General features: G+C 36.5%; 1 protein-coding gene across 32 annotated transcripts in view; it reads left to right on the top strand.

Annotated features, from left to right (window-relative positions):
* Positions 1 to 15,707, top strand: part of ZBTB20 (zinc finger and BTB domain containing 20) — a 773,610-nt gene that overhangs the window by 227,994 nt on the left and 529,909 nt on the right. The window contains exons 8-9 of one of the 32 annotated variants that reach the window (XM_049105214.1): positions 4,493 to 4,569; positions 5,256 to 5,376. The exons of the other annotated variants lie outside the window; for them this stretch is intronic. The gene's annotated coding sequence lies outside the window, so the exon portion shown is untranslated. The remainder of the gene's footprint in view (positions 1 to 4,492; positions 4,570 to 5,255; positions 5,377 to 15,707) is intronic. 32 annotated transcript variants of the gene reach the window in all.

Genomic DNA, 15,707 nt, shown 5'->3' with positions numbered 1-15,707 from the left:
CATTTTGATATGGATAAAAATAATGCAAGACTGAAACTAAGGAAGGCACACATGGACAAGAATGATTATTTTGATAACCGATATGGATATGAAAATCATAATAGGTCAATGGATTGAAAGCATTTTAATTTATTTTCTTGACTTTTGAGTTAAAGATTTCAATGTGAAGGTGCAAAATAATGCTGCACTGAACTCATCTTGGAGGTAACCAAAGGGCTGTGGGACTAACAGCTTTTGATATTACTTAGTGCTTATTATTGTTATTATTATTATTTCTTTTTAATTATGCAAAGTGCTAATCAGTTTGATTATGCACAGTGCTAATCAGGTTAATTATGCAAAGTGCTAATCAGTTCTTCTTGAAGCACACGAGGAGAGCAGAGGTGCTGGCGGTGAATGGCGTTGGTTGATGGGGTAGTCACGGCAGTCATTCCTTATTAAGATAGGAGTAGACAAGATAGCAAGGGGGGATTTATCCATAAAAATAAGGAGGAAAGGAAAGAGAACTTTGAGCACACGGAAGATTGTGGTTTTGGCAGGACGGTGCTTGCGCATAGAAAGCTGTTTTTCCCCCTGTTGCATAGTTTGGTTGGATAGTCTCTGTTATATTTTGAAGGCACTCATTTGAAGCCAAAAAGACTGCAGAGGGAAAGAAACAGAGTATTGTATAGCTAGACAAGTTGTCAAAACAACTTATTGTAGTTGGCAAGCACCAATTCCTGGGAGGACAGTAGAGGAAGTAGAATCTAATAGACCTATACATGAAAGAGGACATCAATAAAGAGAATTGAAAAATTAAAGGAGTGCCACTCTGATAAAATAAACAGGGCCATCTCAGCACCACACTGTTATTGGGATGGCCGTCTGTGTAGCATATTTCCTGAGGTGAACTGAGGGCTTCGTGGTGCTGGCAGTGGTCTCTACTGAGAGTGGTGATGACGAATATGACAATAAGAGTTTTATGTAATAGCTCCTAGTTGGATCAGCTTTGTTGCTGCTGAAATCAAAGTGAATTTTAATATTAACTTGCAGGTCTGTGCTTATTAGCTGGGTGACTTCCTGTGAAGATGAGTTTATAGCAATATGTTCATATGTTTTTATAGAACAATGACCATGGAGGTCCCCTAGGAAAGCCCTTTTTATTCACTCCTCCTGTTCTATTCTGTGGTTTGATAAGCTATCAGTGAAATGCTACGATACCTACTTGTTTGAATGTATTCAAAGAGCAGAAAGCATTTCAGGATTACTAAGTGAATATTCATTTTTTAAAAGAAATGCATTCAGGCCATGTGACTTTTCCTTGACTCGGGAATTTGAGCAGGAGATTTATAAGTCATTTATCAAAAGGAGGGTCTGCTTCCCCGTTTACAACCCGGGGTTTATTTACTTTTCCTTTTCAGGCTTCTGCCTAAGTACAACTCATCTTTACAAATGCCCGTAGTGAGCTTGATTTCTGGAATTGTCCAAATAATGCTAAGACTCCTGCAGAGGCAAAGTCATTGGTGGTGTCTTCAAAATAGGGCATATTAATGAGGCATTTGTCCAGACAGCACTGGTATTTGGAATAAAGACAGGCCTTCAGTTTTCATTTTTGTTTTAACCAGGACCAATTTCCTTTTAAAATATGAAGAGAATGACATAAATCTTTGGTTTCCAAGGAGAGTCTGGAAAGGAATAGATTGTGAGAGGACAGCGCCCACAAATTGAGAAAGCCTGTTGGGGGCCCTTTGAGAATTTGGCTGGAAAATTCTGTTATAAGCAGTCCTTCTGCTCAGCTTCATGGGAACATGGTTTTAGAAATGAAACATTGCTTCTGTGTTCCCCACCCCCCAAAAACTAAGATAAAGAGGAAATGTTCATATTACCACTTTATCAAAATCTTTTTGAGTTATTTCTTGATAAGTTTAAAAATTTTTCCCGATGATTCTACCCAAAGGTCTGTGCAAATTCCATTCATTGGTGGTATACTACACTCTTGATTTCTGATGAAGTCATCTGAAAGCAAAGATCTTGCTATGTAAGGCATTGAAGATGTTGGAAAATTTCAAGGAGAAAATGATGTGAGCCAATGGCAGACAAAACTTAATTTAATAATACCCAACTAATATGTTCAAACTCCTGATTAATTACACTCTTGCACCCACATCACACACACTCTCCCACACAGACCCACTCATCCTTTCATGAAACTGATATTATTTGGGCACCTCCTTTTGTAAAATGTGTACCATGTGCTAGTAACAGCCACCATTTACAGTCCTGGATAATGGAGATACAATTATTCAAAAAAAAAAAAAAAGTGTCTAGCATTATGGGGCTCACCTACACAGGATAAGATGGTATTTTTCTCATGATCTTCAGCTTTAGGAACAAAGAATTTGTACTTTATTCCTTCTCAAAACTTTTCTCCTTAGTAATCTATATAATTCAATTAGATAGCATTAGTATCTTCAATATTTGCAAAATAAGTGGTTGCACTAGATGGTTTCCAAGGTATCTTCATCTCAAGTATGCTATTAGCTGATTATACTATAAAATGAATTTATTTTTTATTACCATGTGAAGAGCCTTGGGATCATATGCAATCTCTCTGAGACTTTGATCTTTGAGAAAATAAAGTAATTTTAGGCTATTTTTGTGGACACAGCCTCCTTGGATTTAGGCCATAATTGAATATATGAAGAATTGACTTTGGAATTCAGACTTCTTGAGTTTGAATCCTGGCTCTTTCAGTGACTAGCAGAGCAAGTCATAACTGCTTTGAGCCTCTGTTTCCTCACAGTTCTTACCTCACAGGGTGGTTATGAGTATTAGTTGAAATAAACTATATAAATCACTGAACTCAATGCCCAGTGGCACACTGGAGCATAGCTTTGCTCCATAGTCAGTCCCTTTTTCATTTCTGGCAACTGTAGCCTTTCTGGCTCTTGCTACCAAAAATATCTTGAACTAATTCAACTTCCTTTCCCTAAGCTGCTTTTTCTTACATTAAGCCTGTACTTCAATTAACTCAGTGTTTTTTTTTCCTCCCGTTACATCTTTATAGTTTATTTCTCCTTGCTGTCCTTCTTATGTATGTTGACTACTTCTCTGCTTTTTGTGAGTCAATTTTGGGGTACTTGTAATGTACCACATGTAATATAGCCTTGATTATAACAACAACAACAAATATGTACAACTATAATTCAAGTCAATTATATAGAAATATGCTGTTTATGGCTGAGCTGGACCATAGTTTATGATTTTGACATCTTGACTATACTGGAAACTTTTTGAGGGCAAGGTTAATATTTTTAATTCTTGTATCTCCAATATTTATCATGGCTCTACCAAGAAGAATCCCACAATTTAATAAGGGCCAAGAATTTTAAAGCAGTAATACATATAATCTACTAGTGGGGGAAGTATTATGGAAGTGGAGATGTTGAAAGCTTTAGGGAGCAGATAAGGGGAAGGCTTCCAAGAGCAAATGATATCTGAGTTTGCTCTTTATAAAAAGTACTTAACTTTTTTTTTTTTTCCTGGTGGAAAGAGGAAAGAAAAATAAGTTTTATGCAGAGATAAGAGCTTTATGTGTACAGTTGATTTGTGGCAAGAAAGCAGTGGATCAGGTGGCAAAAAGGAAGACTAGAAAGTTAAGTTGGAGCATATTCTGAAGGACCTATGAGTTGTTTAGTGTTTTATGTGACTAATCTTAGCTTTCCAACATGAGTATATATTTGTGGTTAAGAGAACACTATGTTGCAAAGATATAGACATTAGCTTTTTGTATGTGAAATAAGAAGTAGTAAGATTTAACAACCAATGAATACAGGGAAAAACAATGAGAGATCGTGACAGAAAGAAGGTCTGAGCCAAGTCCAAGCTCGATTCCATACTTCTTTATGACCTTAAATAATTCACTTCATCTTTCTGACCCATATATATCCTTTCACAACACTTTCTATCTCTCGCTTAAATGTATATGAGTTTAAGTCACTTCTACTGATAATAATTAAAGAGAGCTCTTATTTTGGGTGCTTTGGATCTCAGAGATTGGGCTTGTTTAATGAGAAAGATGAATTTTGTACTAGTAGCATAGTTAGGTTAAGCCAGAGGAGGGATATTTGGGAAGAAAAGGAAGATGAATAAGAATAATACTGTTCTGACTAGAAGAAGGTGAAAAGGTCCTCTAAAAATAAAGGTAAAGTTGTGGCTATCAGAAGACTGTAAGAAGGCAGAGATACCGAAAGATGAGTTTAATAGATTTTCACATTTGGGGGATGGACATAGACCCATGGACCTAAGAAAAAGGGACCAGGGAGTATCCTAACTTCTCTACCCTGTATGTTGAAAGTTAACTTCTATGACTGATAAACTAATCAAAATATGAGACAAGAGAGGAGTTGTGCAGAGAAGATAATAAAAGGGCGCTGGCACATGGTTGGCAAAGCTTCGAGGCCTGCATATTTTCATGGAAGGGCTCGTAACCCTTGTCTTTCTTCTACCACAGAAGAGGACTCCTCTCAGGTCCCATCCTTCCTTTCTGTCTGAGAATTCTGTTTATGCTGGTGAAGCGTCAGGACTTTGGTAATGTAGAACCAGGGGAATTGAAAACAACTGGGAAAGGGATCTTGGCTGGAGGAGGGGGCAGATAACTTATAAAGTGGCAGGATTTTATTCGAGTAAGAGAAAAAAAACAGATGAGAAGAACAATGAATGGGAGTGGGGGCTGCTTGTGAAGGATGGATAGGAGAGAGGTCTGGGTTGGGAGGTGAACGTGAGTAGAGAGAGATACTGAGGCACATTGGTGTCTGTAGTCGATGTGCCTAAGACACAGAGGAAGGATTCTTCTCTCTCTTTTTATTTTATTTTATTTTATTTTTTTGAGAAGCTAAACAAAATAAATTGTTCTGTGTTTTGGGATTTTTTGCATGTTTCTAGCCTTGGCTATTTTTGGGGGATCAAAATTAGATAAAACTTGGGCCACAATTTTGTTCTTACATTCCTACTACTATTACCAACACAACACAGTGAAGAAGTGAGGATCAGAATTATCCCAGTGTTCAGGAATCGGTAGACTTCTGTGATTTATATTGTGTTTATCAGTTGTTGTTGATGTAACATTTAATCCCAGAAAATATAGGTATAGGAGTGGAAGGATGATGGCCAACCAGTATGTGATTTATATTAGATGGTAGTTCTCTGGAGATGGCCTGAATTTCTAGTACGTTTCACCTACATGCTGATCTTAATTCATATTTTTTCCTTGTTAGGGGTCAGATCTGCAAAGCAATTTCATATTAACCACAACAAATTTGTGCTTATGTTCAGAGGAAAGAATTCTACATCTCAGGCACTACTATGTTTTGGAATAATCTTTCGAAGATTAAAAAGGTAATTAATCAAGACTCCTACAAGAAATGTTAGCAAGTAAACATCATCCAATAAAACACTGTTAGTCATCATTGTTATTTAGGAGTTAGATATGGTTCAACCAGGGTAAGTGTTGTGTCATGAAATCATTCTCTGTAAGATTGACTACTGATATATGTGGACGTGCTTCAGTTGATGTGTCTATGAACTTGGTGCCACCCTAGGCCTGGAATTTGCAGGACTGTGTGAAGACTTCCTGACATGAATAACATTTTTTATAAGGTGAATTGTATATATTATCTAATGTCCATTTTGGAAACTTTCTTTTGTTTTTACTTTTGGCATTAAAAAAGGATCACAGTTTTAAAAATCCACATTTATTCTATTGTTTTTAAAAAGAGATTCCCACTGGATTATGTAACATTAAACATATGGCTACACAAAGATTAGAAAAGCTGTGGCCATCAGGAATAAATATTGGTAATAACACTGATGGAACTTCACACATGTAGTTTAATGTGAGAAAAGTAGAAAGACTTTCATAGAACTTAGATAAGGGAATAGGCTTGTTTCTTAACAAAAGTATAAATGAAGGCATTTGTTATTAAAATGGTAGCCTTCGAAATTGGCTTCCTGCTTTCACATAAGAGGAAACACTTTAAGGCACATGATTTTTTTTCTCTGATGAGAATGAAAAATAACCAAACCAATCTGTACACATTTTGTTATGAAAAAAGAAATACTTGGAAGAATTCTATTGGTATAAGCTAATGCAAGATGACAATTTGTTTATTAAAAAGTGTTTTGCATGTCCTCGTCTATCGACCATGTGCAATTGGTATAAACAAAGATCTTGTGTATGGTAGAGGGCTTATATTTGCATTCCTTTGCATGTTTAGGCATTCTTTAGCAGGACTTATTTTTCTGTTTATTGACAGTACTCCTCAGATCTTTGTACAATTATGTGTATATCAGCAGTGGCAACATTTGAGTGTACATTAAGGATAGGTCCTTTAGTCAAAATAGCCTGAAGAATAGAAATATTCATTGTATTGATTTCGGTGCTTTGAGTAAAATAGATTTGCTCTATGAGCTTCCCACTGCACAGAAAAAAGCTATGTTCAGAAGACATGAAGGCAGCTGAAGAGTCAAGAAAAGCTGCATTGGTTTTGTTTGGGGAGTGCCTGGCTTTTCATCTGCCTGGGAAAGGAACAGGCCTTATTGCCAGTTGCCAAGTGCTCTAATGCTGAGAAGTGTGTCAGCTGTGGTTACTCTGGGGATTTTGGTGACAATAAGCACTTTTCCTTGAGAAAATCAGCATAGATACCACACATTGGAATTGGACAAATTGCTTTTATTTTCTATTTTCTTTAAAAATTAAATTTGCTTTTCCTTCTTTTCCCAGCTGTTGCAGCTTCCTTGGTTTTTAGCTCAGATGATGGGAGAAACATATGTTCTCTTAAGAGAAAAACCCACTTATTTTCTTCGTGTGTGAACTCCTTGAAGTCACATTACTGGCTAACCCTAACTGAAGAATGATATTTAGAAGGAGATATTCAGGGAGAGATGTTCGTTAACTGATGGCCACAGTGGATAAGAGTAATTAAATCAGTATTTCAAGGATATCAGTGTAAATCACATGCATTAGGAAACTTGAATTTGCCATTTCTAGGATGTTTTTAGCTGAAAAACATAGGGGCCTAACCTGTTACATAAAGAAGTCATTTTATTCCCCATAGTTTCTAGCTGAGAACAAAGTACATATGTAGGAGTTGGGTTGGTTGGATTAATGCACTGTAAGCCAGGCATTAAACAAATCTGACCTTTTCTGTCAATTCTTTGACTTTCCCTATAACCTTTTACCTCTCTAAGGAGAAGTTCACATCTGTATTCCCACTGAGCTTGCCATCACGGTGAAGAACCAAAATTCCCTTCCGGAGTACTTAGGGAAATAGTACCCTTCCCAAAGTAATAAAGAATCAAAAGATTTCTAGGGATATTGTCTTCATCTGTAAATTTTAAGTGATAGAATTTCAGGCACAGGAAGACTGTAGAGGAGAGATTTCTCCAGTTTCCCTCAAATTACCCCAGATGTTTCTAAGATAAGTAAGACTGATGAAATCTAGAAAGGTATTGAAAGCATATTAACATATTATACATAGAATTGTTTTGAAACAAACTTCTTAGAAAACTTTTTTTAAAGAGAGAGAATAAAAATAGTGTTTTTCATTCAGAATAATTTCATATATCCTCAAAATGAAAGGAAGGTGAAAGGTGGTGAAAGAAGGTGAAAGGAAGCCAAGGAAGAGTGCATTGTGGGATAAAAATCTCAGGGCCTCTTTTTGTGACTCTCTTGCCTATTTAGCAAAAGCCATGAAAGATCCACTACCTGGGACAAAATATTTCTCTCTCACTATATAAGACCAAGAATCACAATTTCAGAATGTTGTATCTGACTTCTCATCTGTCAACTAAAAGCAGCTGAAAGGCAAGAGCCCTGGAGAACTGTTTTCCTACATATGTATTTGTTTTTAGACAAATGTGTTTGTTTGAAGGTCTAAACACCATGGAAATGGGCACCATGGAAATGCATAGTTGGGGGGTAGAAGCCCTAGAAGTATTGACTCAATCCTTGATCCTTCTGTGTGATGGATTAAATGCCACATGCTTCAGTTTGCTGTGTGTGGGGTCCTTCAGCACAATTTATAACAAACAGCAATCCTGTATGAAGGACATAAGAAACTTACTGACTTTTTTTTCCAAGAGATTAATGAGAGATCGTTTGTCATCTGGATGTTACTTATGGAAAGAGAATCCAGAGAAAATCATTGTGTGTCTTATTTTCTCCCTCACTCCAAAGTGTTTATTTACACATGAAATCAGGTTAAAATTAATATTAAGGGCACCCTTGAAAGGGAAACATAAAACCCATGCGCAGGTTGAAGGGAATGTGAGAATGAAGGTGAGAAATGTGGGGCACCCTCTTGCTGGGAGTGGGGGGAGAAGCTGGAAGCCGACTACATATCATCCTCAACACTTTAGTATTCTCTTTAGTTTGTTTTTGAATTTAACTCCTGAAGCCAGAGCAAAAACCCTTCTTTAACAAGTTTCCCCTTGAGTTACTTAACCACCCACTTGTCTCCTACAATTTGGAATCTTCTGAAAGTAGGCAATAGTTGAGGATATTGCTATATGAAAACTAATGGAATGGGATGAAAATTTTATGGTAAACATCAGTTGGAAATGTCTTCTCTGCTGTGAGATAGCGGTTATATTATCATACCATTTTTATTTTCATAGAATTATAAGGATTATTTATTTATTTATTTATTTATTTATTTATTTATTTATTTATTTTGGCAATTGACATGAACTACATCACTCAGGAAAAAAAAAAAAAAAAAAACTAAGCAATAGGAGACCAGGAAGGAAAATGTAATTGTGTCTGGAAAGCTTTTTGCCTCAGCTAAATAAATAAATGATAAGAAGTACAATACAATAAGAGATGAGAAAAACTGAGGTTCAAGCAGACAGCTTTATTTAATTCCATTTAATTTTATTGGGTTGAATTTGATAGAGACGATGTCAATGGACATGTACAGGGAGATTGGTAGCAGAATGCCTGGGGCTGTTGTATCATTGACATAAATGTGTATAAACAGAAAGGGAATGTTAAGTAATTCTGAATAGAGGAGTGATTTTTAGATACCACATTTTGGTTTTGTAAATGCATAGAGCAGCAGGTTGAAGCAGATCTGTTACCTGTATTTAGTTTTTGATTTCAGTATACTGAAAATCAAATATATCAATATATTTTTTCTTTTCTTGCTTTGCCAATAAGTGTTTAGAATGTTTTCCCAGCATTGCTGAATTCCCAGCTAACATATATAGTTTGACTTTATTTTTAGAGGAGGAATTAACCTAGCAATGGTTAAACATCAAACTTAGATTGCCTTGGACTCCTTGGTTTTCTTACAGAACTCAGCTTCCATAGCATAGCTGAAGAGTCAGTTTACAAACATAGATGTTTGCAAAAACTTGATTTCATGTAAATGTAAAGCCAAAAAAACTGAGATTGTTTTTGAGAAACCAAACATCTCAAGTGGATTATCAGAGTGAAATAAATTCAAGTATGCATACTCCTCAACAAGCTGTACTCTGGTCAGTTAGGCTTTCAGAGAATTTGTGTAGTAGACAGAAGGAGCTCATGTTATAGTCCCAGAAGGTGAACACAGGTGCCACTGCTGGCCTTTGTAGCATAACTTTTCTAATTAGTCCATACATGATAGGGAACTGGTAAGACCTTGTTTATCTTCTGTTATTTTATGTGCTTCTTTCTTTCTTTTCAGTGAAATGATATTATTTTTTGACTTATCCATTAATAGCTGCATCTGGATTCCAATTTGGAGCAGCCCAAATGAAGCTAAAGACTTGTGTAGATAAAGTTGAGAATTGACAACATAGATAGCAAAGATAGATAACGCATACCTTCCAGACCTCACCCTAATGCCGAAATTAACTTTTCATACAGTGATCAGTTTGTCTAGGTAGTTGTCAGAGAGCCACTCCTCTTTATGGATATATGTTTTAATTAATAAGTACACCTACATTTTCTTATAGTTTCCTCAAGGGCTGAATTATCAAAGCATTAGCAAGTTAGGATGGTAAAATGGTAAAAACAAACAAGAATCACTGCTTTATAGAAAGTTCTTGCCTCATAATTACATTATATACAAAGACATCCTCCTCTCAAACACATAAACAATAATTTAAGCTCTGCAACAGCAAGCACCTTGTCTTTATTTCTAGAACCTCTTACAATACCTAGCATATAGTGTGTGTTCAACAAATGTTTGTTAAGTAAATGAACTCCATTGTAAAAAGGCTCATTGTTACCCTAGATTTAGTTACACACTGGGTCAATTCAAACCTCTTCCCTGTTCCTTCACTCTAAGAGCAAACATTTATATGGCCTGTTCCCAACTTACAAACAGGTTGTGTTAACAAATTTAGATGGTTTGGTCATTTGGAACTGAGAACGCATCTCTCATTCATACATTTGTTACAAGTATGGATTCAGCATGCATTCTGACCCAGGCACTGTTCTAGCTCTTGGGATACAGTGGCGAATAAGAAACAAAGTCATCCCCATTTCCACTAGCTCTTAGAACAGTGCCTGACACATAGTGAATGCTCAAAAATTGCTTACTGTTATTTTTAAAGAATAATTCTACTATTTTCAGGGATGTTTGTTCAGAGTCCTTTGTATTGAGTTATCAAGTTAGGCTATTTTAGGTACATTCTTATTTTATTTCATTAATCTTCTCTGGGCACCCACTTTCAAAGGGAAGGATCTTGCTATTTATTTATTTATTTATTTATTTATTATTTATTTATTTTAGTTTAGTTTTGCTATTTGGTCTTCGCAAGTTACGGGTCCTTCCATGTGAGTCTCACCTGAAAATAATGAAGATGTGGTAATATTCTAATTCACATGGAGAACATAGCAGAACTTAGTAAATTAATGTTTGCATAGTGCTTAGAAATCTGAGGTTAAATTTGCTAAGAGAAATGTACAGAACTATTATTGCCACTAAAATTATGATAGACGTTTTTTCCTCTACCAAAAATACCTCAGTTAATTGGTATTTGTATTTTAAAAGTTGAATGCCACCTTAAAGAAAATGTTCAATGTGTATCTAAAGGAAAACAAATAAAGATCATGTCATTTCATTATTATGTGATATAAAAAATTTCTAAGGAATCACTAGTTTGAGGTAAGTAAACAGTATTTAGGACTTTATGATTCTCCAGTCTGGCCATATGGATTATTGCTTCTCTTAACGTAAATGACACATGGTGTCACGCAGCTCTGGTGAAATGGTTTCCAAAGGTCTTCTGATTTTTACCTCTCTTCTTTAGCTATTGTTGGCTTGGAGTAAGTAGCAATCCTCTCCAATTCCCATAGTAAGGAGAGCTTTGGTTTGGGTTGGGTTTTTCTGGGGTGTGTGTGTGTGTGTGTGTGTGTGTGTGTGTGTGTTGTCAGCTCTTTGGTTAACTCCATCCATTCGGTGGTCTAGCTAAAATTGCAGACTCTAAATGTCCCACAGCAACAGGCTATGATTTTAGACCAGGTCTGAACACACTCTTCCCAGAATAGTGATTCTTAACGTGTTGACTTCATACATTATCTAGATCGCGAAGGGTCATTGTATGTGATGCTCTCTCATCAGAAGATGAAATGAGTTTAAATTGTAAAATTTAAAGCTAAGTATCTTAGCTGTAAGTTTTATTTATTTGATAAATATGTAGTGACTACCTACCATCTGTATTAGGCACAGTTCTCAACACTAGTAATACCACAAGGATTAAGACATAGTCTGGCTCACCAAGCTTATATGTTAGTAGGGAAGACAGATAATAAGCAGATAAATAGGTAATTTCAGGAAAGAATAAATACTAGGAAAAAACAACAACAAAGTTTAGCATGGGAGGGTGGGAGTGTCAAGCTCTTTTAGCTCTATTATGTCCAATATATTTTGTCTTATCTCCTGAAAAGGTAATATTTTAATAGATACCAGAGTAAAGAAAGAGAGTGAACATGCCAATTTGGAGAAAGAAATTCCAGACATAGGTAAAATGAAGTTCTCAGGGCCTGAGGTGGGACTTAGTTTGGTGTGTCCCAGGAAAGAAGGAACACTTTACAAACTTTGACAGTCTATAAAATCCTAACGAAGCAGGTAAAAATTGACCCATGTGATGAACACTTAATTTTCTTTATACAACCTTATGGAGGACATTAAAGCATCCTTGCAATGTGAGTTCCAGTCTTAGATTTTAAGATGTCTTCATGCTACTTTTGATGTCAGTAAAACCATAGAAGGACTGAATGCCTTCAGTCATGTGGCACAGGACTACATCTAGTCTGATAAGACCTGAAGTTTATTCCTCTGAAAGTGCTTTGGAAAGAATGCCATGAGACAGTTAATGCACACTGTTAATCTCACACTGGTGAGAGATGCAGGGTGACCACAGGGTGACACAGATGAATGCACAGCACTCTAGGTACTACTTTATTTTTTAGCCTTTCTCCACTTAGGAGACATCTACCCTCACAATCACCTATAAGCCCCTCATGCCCATTGGTTTGACTGTCTTATTAGATGCATGAGTATGAGGAACATCTGTTGTAATGTTGTAATCCATAATGCTGTTCTGCCTCAGGAAACCTCTGAGTGTTCTGAAAATACTGACATTTCTTATATTATGGCAACCTTTCTTAAAAAGTTTTGCGAAAATAGAAGAAAATTAAATGTTGACATACTTGGGGTTGCTGTCTCCTCAGTGGAGACCTATGGCAAATTGTGTTGTGAAACACGTAGTCAGATCCTCACTTTGTCATCATTTCAGAATTTGATATATTAAGTCTTTACAGTGACAGACATCCGTGGAAACAGACTTTTTTTTTCCAGTACCTTCTATGGTATTGGAACATGAAAAGCAGGTTAGCCCCTTGTCCTGTTTTGTCTCTTAAAGTTTGTTTAAAGCCTTAGACTTGAATCTAGAAATGTAGAACTGCAAGGGGATGATATCATTCATGGCCCTATACTTGGGAAATGCAGTTTGAACCTTTCCTTGATTGAACTTCACTATGGTTTACTCTGTGCCTTTACAAAAATAATTGAAAATAATAGTTCTTCATTGGCTACTGAAGTCTTTCACAGAAGACTACCTTGCTAGGGTATATCACAGACTGCAGTTGGAATTTGGGAGGCTGTTATAGGAATGTTTGGAAATAGCTTGATACCTGAAGGAGAGCTGTAGGCTTTGAGGGTGAAAAATGCCATAAGAATTCATCCAAAATTCTCCTCTAAATCAGTGCTTTGAGTAGTAAAAGCACATGGATCTGAAACAAAAATATTGTTTCCTTACTCAAAGTTTAATGCCACCTCTCCCTAATTAGAGAAGAGAAGGGAGGTGGAAAGGAAAAAAGGAAGGAAGGAGAAGGGAAGGACAGAGGCAAGAAAAGAGAGGAAGATAAAAAGGGAGAAAGAGGAAGAACGCTTCTCTTGGCATATAAAATGAAGAATTTTTATCAAATTCTTCAGACATTTTGTTTCTTTTTAAATATTGTTTTGTCTCATTATAAAACCTTGAAAGTTTAAAGTTGACTGGTATACTGTAAGAAGCATTAAGTAAATGTAATTTCTGTTTTTAATAACGATAGCTCAAATTTCATGTGAGCTCACACCAGCCCTCCAATGTAATTAAGTTTATGGCTTTCTTAGGCACTTTCAAATATCCACAATGTGTAGTTAACAATATTTTTTTTTTAGGTAAGTATTAGGACACCACAACAGTGAGGCTGCAGTGGCTGGTGTCTAGTAAAGTAGATGCAACCAGGTAATGGAAATTATAACACATTCTGTTGTGATTTGTCTGAAATCGTTCATGACAGAGAAGTCTGTCTTAGCTGAATTTCCAAAGTGATGGAGGGCTGATGTGTTTGAATGAAGGAAAGGGGTGTGAGGCAAAGACTACTTTGAGGCTGCAGACTGTCTGCACAACACAGGTATTCCCAGAGGGCTCAAACGTAACTTTATGGTAGGGAGTGTGTACTAGACAGACATTACACTAGTAGCTCCTAAAACAAATATGATGTCCCATGATTTCTTTTAACATCAGAAGAAGAAAGAAAAAAACCCACAAGTAGAAACTGCAGGTGCTCCCTTTTTATTGCACTATGTAAAGAGAAAATGTAAAATGGACAAGCTTTCGACAATCATGTTCTCTTCATCAAGCTGTTATTGTTATTTTAGTGAGTCCACTAAAAAGAATTATCTAGAGCTTCTTGTTTTTACTTCTTTGTGTACTTGATGAATATGATTACCATTTTTACCTCGTGTTTTTAAACCCCTCTGCCATAATCCCATATTCTGCCTAAAAGCCATGTCTGTGGGAGCTTTTCCTCCTTCCCTGCAATAGTTTTTAGGGATATGACTGCATTTAAGCAGGTGCAGTAAATGCATTTTTGGCGATTTTCACTGTTGTATGCAAGTGCAAAACGTCTGACATAATTAAGCTGAGATTAATAGAGACTATTAGTAAAATAAGCTTGTTTTATGAATGAAGACCTCACACTCATTCAACATAGCCTTTCTTTGACAAATGCACTGCATTCACTTATGTAGCACAGAATTGTATGCCTGGAAAGTGAATAAACATTTGTCAGGCTACCTTCCAGAGTTTTCCATTAACCGTCTTCTAATTCCCTTCTTGTGGTCTGCAAAGGGAATCCGATTTTATTTTTAAATGGAACAAAGAGATTGGCCTGGCATCACAAAGGCCAGTGATTGTCAGAATCACAAGAAATCTTTAGTTAATTTTGGTCCTGAATTGTTCTTAGTCCTGTGTTTCTCTCACTTTAGAATTTAAAGCATCCTATTCAAAATGGCCACCATACAGAGGAGGAGGGAGCAAAGGAAAATAATAAAGAACAGTGGCAACTGAGTTGATGCTGTATAAATAAGCACATTTGCTGTGTCTCTGTTCTGCAGTCTTTATGTCCCACTGATGAGAGAACTGGTTTGAGATGTAAATTGCTTCCCTTTGATTGAACCAGGGAGGAGATGTCATGTAACTCATCTCATCAGCATAGAGCATTGTGCGCCTTTGGTGAATTATAGGATAACAGAGCTACGAAGAATTCCTTAACCTCTCTCTGCAGCCTTGTTCCAGTGTTTAATAACCACCAAAGGGAAGTACTTCCCTTCAGTTCACCTGACTACCTTCTGTGGTTTGAGCTCATTTCTTCTGATCCTGTCCTCAAATATTTTGTAAAGGATCACTGGAAAGTACCACTGTTTTAACTTGTCATGCATATCCTGTAAATTAAAATATGAAGTTGTGGGGAGGGGATTTTTTTGTTTTTTGTTTTTTTGTTTTTTTGTTTTTTTTTTTTTGTCTGCTAATTTGTTTTAGGTAGAGAGCATTTAAAAGATCGCTTTGGAAAACAAGAAAGAGGATGAAGAAATGACCGGAAGGCATTATTTTCCACTGTGTGTCTCACTTAACGAGCTTAGGATAAACCTGGAGGGGCAGCTCTCCAGGAAACTGAGGAGGGAGGCGGGGGTAGGGGCTTGAAAACAGGGGTAGGAGTTCTCTGTGATATCCATGAGATTGTGTGCTATGTGAGCAAGTAATTACTAAATTAATTTAAAACAAAAGAATTGGAAGTAGGCCTGCAATCAATCTAGCCTAATATCTCAACAAACCAGGGACTATATATATATAAGAAATTCAGGGCAGATATCACAGCTCTATCATGACAGCACGGCCTTTTCTTCCTCCCC

This window comes from Canis lupus, chromosome 33 (assembly GCF_003254725.2).
Source record: "Canis lupus dingo isolate Sandy chromosome 33, ASM325472v2, whole genome shotgun sequence".
Taxonomy (NCBI): domain Eukaryota; kingdom Metazoa; phylum Chordata; class Mammalia; order Carnivora; family Canidae; genus Canis; species Canis lupus.
This window is presented reverse-complemented; position numbering and strand designations above follow the sequence as displayed.